This window comes from Bidens hawaiensis, unplaced genomic scaffold, assembly GCF_021521415.1.
Source record: "Bidens hawaiensis isolate Kalapana, Puna unplaced genomic scaffold, B.hawaiensis_p1.1 tig00019545_1, whole genome shotgun sequence".
NCBI lineage: Eukaryota > Viridiplantae > Streptophyta > Magnoliopsida > Asterales > Asteraceae > Bidens > Bidens hawaiensis.
In genome coordinates this window covers 251174-256180 of record NW_027492963.1, presented here as the reverse complement: position 1 = coordinate 256180, position 5007 = coordinate 251174, and the positions used below count along the sequence as shown (strand labels likewise).

General features: G+C 39.6%; 1 pseudogene; it reads right to left on the bottom strand.

The window, feature by feature from the left end:
* Nucleotides 1-361: 361 nt before the first annotated feature.
* Nucleotides 362-1474, bottom strand: LOC143558490 (protein S40-5 pseudogene; annotated as a pseudogene).
* Between the last annotated feature and the right edge of the window lie 3533 nt (nt 1475-5007).

Below are 5007 nucleotides of genomic sequence, written 5' to 3'. Positions count from 1 at the left end.
TAATCTTGGAAATTTGGACCATTTGTCACCGTATAAGGTATAACAATCTTTTTCATACACTACAAATGATATATGATTCCAAATCTACATAAGACCAAAAAAAAACCCTTAATGGATTCCTCACCAATGGCTTATAATGGAACTCAATTATTATTTATTTTATTATTATTTTTTTTTAAATGAATTGTTTTTCCAACTAATCACAGTGCTTAAGTATGTGTTTATGTATACTTGAAATGACATCATGCCTATTCAAGACAATGACCTCCAAATTTGTCTTCTAACTCAGATTTTATTTAGTAGCTAAATTATTTTATGTAAATTTCTTACAGTTTTTCTAAAAATGTTTTGTTTCATACAATAGAACAAAATTATTAACTACTTTTCTTGAATAAATTTAAGTACAATAATAGAGATAAGAAAACAACAAAATATAATAGCAACATCAAAATAGTGTCCTAGTGGGTTCCATGCTTGAGCTCCATGGCTACTGAGTTGACTCACTGAGTTAGTGTTCAACATGACCCGAGTCATTGCCCAAGAAAAATCAATCAAATTACACATGTACTATTGTACTAAACAAAATTCATTCTCAACCACTTGGACAACTAATTTGATCAACATGTGACATCTTTAACCTAGCCATTGAACCCGGTGTGGCTCCAAACTGCGTCCCGCACCCGACTCAAGTCCCTTCCTTTAAGAGTCCGACCCGCACCAACGTAAACCGAATTCGAGCCATGGCTACGCGCTAGATACTCATGTGGTGGAACCATATCCAAATCTTGATCATCGGTAGCATCATCCAAATCATGCATCGACTCAACCGATTCAACTCGGTATATCTTTGACCAGTCTGGCACATTCACAGGGGCCGAGGCCGCCACCTGACGCCCTGCACCACGTGGCGACCCAAATGTGTCCCCGCCGAGAAAATGATGCATAATTCTCGGCGAGGACACCACCATGCCTGAAGAGTCCTCTAGCGCGGAAGACAACCTGCCACCGCCACGGCCACGTGGGACCGGGTTGCGATAACTACTCCTTGCCGTACTCTCCAGCACCGTGGCGCGTGAGTTCCAATCATGGCCGCCCTGATTTACCATATCATCAACCATCGACCACACATCGTCTTCTCTGAGTTCTTCATCGTCTTGGTCATGAATTGTTGTGTTCCCGCCATATCCGTAACTACCCAACAGAACCTCACTCCGGCTGGATATTAATTTCCGGCCTTTAGCCATATATATATATATATATATACCAGAATAACTATAACTAATTAACTACTAGAATAATATTATTTTCATCATAATTGTTATATATAATATTGGCATACAGAGTCCGTCACTGGATCATGGTGTGTATATATAAGGTTTCAATCATGGAACCAACAACTGAATTTCATGTGAATTTGGAGTGAATTTGAGTCGGGTTTCATTTTAATAATGTTGAATCGACAAGTACACTAGATTACGAGGTTGTGAAAAACTGTAGGAAAAGGACAAAAGTCGTGGTAATATTTGCGCACTTGGAGGTGTCAAATTGTATTGTATTATATTATACTATCCCCGTATTACGGGGATTGTTTTATATTATTTGTTCTAATATTTATTTACTTTTTATATTTATATTTTTCTATTTATTAAAGTTAATAATATATTTATGGTTTAATAATAAATTGTTTGACAAATAAAGAGATGTTATAATCCGGTTTAAAAACTATATGGTTTTGGTGAGACCCAAGACCCGTTTATTTCTTTTACTATAAAATTGGTTTTTTAAATATAAATAATATTTATGAAAGTTAATAATATACTTATGGTTTGATGAGACCCAAGACCCGTTTATTTTTTTTACTATCAAATTGGTTTTTTAATTTAAATAATATATATCTTTTTTTAAATAAATAAGATATTAATTTTTAGTATATCATATTTTATAGGATTTTTACATCAATAATTTGGTGAAAATAATTTTTTATTTATGGAGATGTTATAACCCGTTTAAGGAATATATGGGTTTGGTAAGACCCATACCCCATGAATTCGGGTCAAATGCATAAGAAGCCTTCATTTAAAAATCAATCAAATCTGGTGACTTCAAAAAAAAAAGGATCGACCACATCGCGACACGTATGATTTTTATGTTTTCGTTTATATATATTATAGATTATTTTGTTTTTAAGAATCTTTATTTATTTCAATAAAGGCGAGTTTATAGGATTCTTAACTTTACCGAAATTGATGTTTTCTTCTCTTGGTCCAGTTCTGCAATCCCAACCATTTAGAAATTAAGTTAATTTCGAGTGACTCCAACAACTATTTTTGTTTGGGTTTATTTCTTGTAATTCTCATTCGCAAGAAGATAATATTTTTGTTTTTGGTTCTAGTATTATAAGTTTCTAAATTCTTAAATTTATAAGGCCGGTAAGTATCTTTGTTGATGTCAACTATTGGGTTAAGCTAAATATACCCCCTCTTTCTATTTGTTATATCTTCTTCATTAAATTTTTTATAACCCAATTTTCTTATTGGCTCCTTTTATATTTCATAGAAACATCCAAACGATTTACAATGAAGTGGCAGGTAAGCGGGCAACAAGCTGCGACTTGTTGTTGATGAGGATTGTGTGCTTGGATGCATTAAATCCTTCCCCAAAGGGACGTAATGCGGACGAGATGGATTGAGGGCACAACACATTTTGGATGCATTTTGTGGAGAGGGGTCGCCGATCGATGTTGGGTTACTAAAGGCTACTACTGCGATGGTTAATTTATGTTTGGGGGGGAGATGCCCAAGGGTTTTGGCAGAGTTCATTGCGTCGGCTCCTCTCACACCGTTGCTCAAACCGGACAATGGGATTAGACCCATTGCCGTAGGTGCCATTTGGAGAAGATTGATCTCTAAGGTGGCTATGAGGGGTGTTGGGAAAGACATTACTAAATACCTGTGCGACTTTCAGTTTGGGGTGGGAGTCCCTAGTGGTGCAGAGGCCGTTCTTCATAGCGCGAACAGGTTTTTAAGTAAGTTCCATTCTGATGGGTCATTGGCTATGCTTACTATTGATTTTTGTAATGCCTTCAACTTGGTGGATAGGACTGCCCTTCTGAATGAGGTTCGGGCCCGATGTCCATCTATTTCCTTATGATTGAACTTTTTATATGGGCAACCGGCCAGGCTATATGTGGGGGATGACCACATTTGGTCCACCACTGGGGTTCAGCAGGGGACCCTTTGGGACCTATTCTTTTCGCCTTAGTTCTGCACCCACTTATTCATCTAGTCCAGAGTTCCTGTAAGCTTCTCTTTCATGCTTGGTACCTAGATGATGGTACAATTATTGGGGACTTTAAAGAGGTTGCCAAAGCTTTAGATATTATCAGGTCGGAGGGTCCCCGCCTGGGCCTTGAACTTAATATTAAGAAAACCGAAGTATTTTGGCCGTCGTGCAATGGGGTTAAGGTGCAGAAGGGGGTGTTTTCCTGTGAGATTGGAAGACCGGTGCTAGGTATGAAACTCCTCGGGGGAGCCGTTAGCCGGGATGCCGGGTTCATCAGTGAAATTGCTATGAAAAGGGCTTCGCGAGCTGTGCAGTTGATGAGCTATCTCCCGCATTTGCGGGACCCTTAATGCGAGCTCCTTTTGCTCCGCTCATGTATGGGAGTTGGAAAGTTGTTGTTTGGTCTCAGAACATGCCAACCTGTGTATGTAGGGGAAGCAGTTTCTGTGTTTGACAGTGGCCTTCGGGGGGCGATTGTCACACCCGGCCCTGAACGGCGGAAACAGCCGGGCGCGCGTGAGTGGGGATTGATAATTAAGCACGGGCCATTGCAAACATTCAAAGTAAGATTTTCATTGCGCATGAAATGTTTATTGCAAATACATTACATTGTTTAAAGATTACATAAAAACATCCAAGTATAAAAACTGTTGAAGATTTCCACGCCATATCCCCTTTGCGTGGCGGGAACAACCGCGCGCATCGAAGGGATAGAACTAAAATCTTCCAAAAAGCTAGTTTTAGATGTTCAGCGTGAGGTGCTCTAAGTGTGACTCCATGCGCTACCTAGTTATCTCCTGAAAGACACGTAAAACATTTGAATCAGTATAAACTGAGTGAGTTCACAAGTTTTTGTAACTTGATAAATCGTATTGCATCATAGTCTTGATAAAAATCATTCTAAAACATAATTCTGATAGCATCATTGAAACACATGCTTAGTAAGACAGTTCTGATAACGTTTACTTTGATAAATCCGTCCCGCGGGTTACGCGCGAACATTTCTGAGAACCGTGCTCGTCTGTGTAAGTGGCGCTGCCACTACGAGCGAATAATACCGTCCCGCGGGTTACGCGGGAACATTTCTGGGAACCGTGCTCGTCTGTGTAAGTGGCACTGCCACTACGAGCGAATAATACCGTCCCGCGGGTTACGCGCGGACGTTGTGCCGGAAAACAAGGCGCTCGTCTGCGTAAGAGGGGCGACCTCTACGAGCGGGCTCAATCCCATAGTACTGCCCCGTGACATGCTAGGCACTCGTCTGTGTAAGAGGTGCGACCCCTACGAGTGGGCGGATCAAACCAGCAGTCCCTACCCTTAGAGTTCCAATGGTAAAGTGATCACTTACTCGTATCGCACTCTCATCGAAAACCATAGATAACCGTTTGCATTGCTCGTAAATATACCATAATGAAACATTATTTAAACACATAATTGCTTGCATTGCTTGTAAGAGTATCATGATAAAACATAATTTAGGTACGTGTCCCTCGCCCCGAAAACAGTTTAAAAATAGTGAAAACAGTGAAAATAGGGGCTGTGAGACTCACCTGTGGTTCTTGTTAAGGGATTAATCGAGATTCGGGTTTTCTTGGTGTTGGCCTCGGAATTGAAGGTCTAGAATGCGATTAAATAACAAGTATATATATTAAGATCAAGAAATAGGAGAATATAAGGGTTGGAAAGTAGATCTCAGGGTTATAATCTCGGCTTACCTAGTAACAG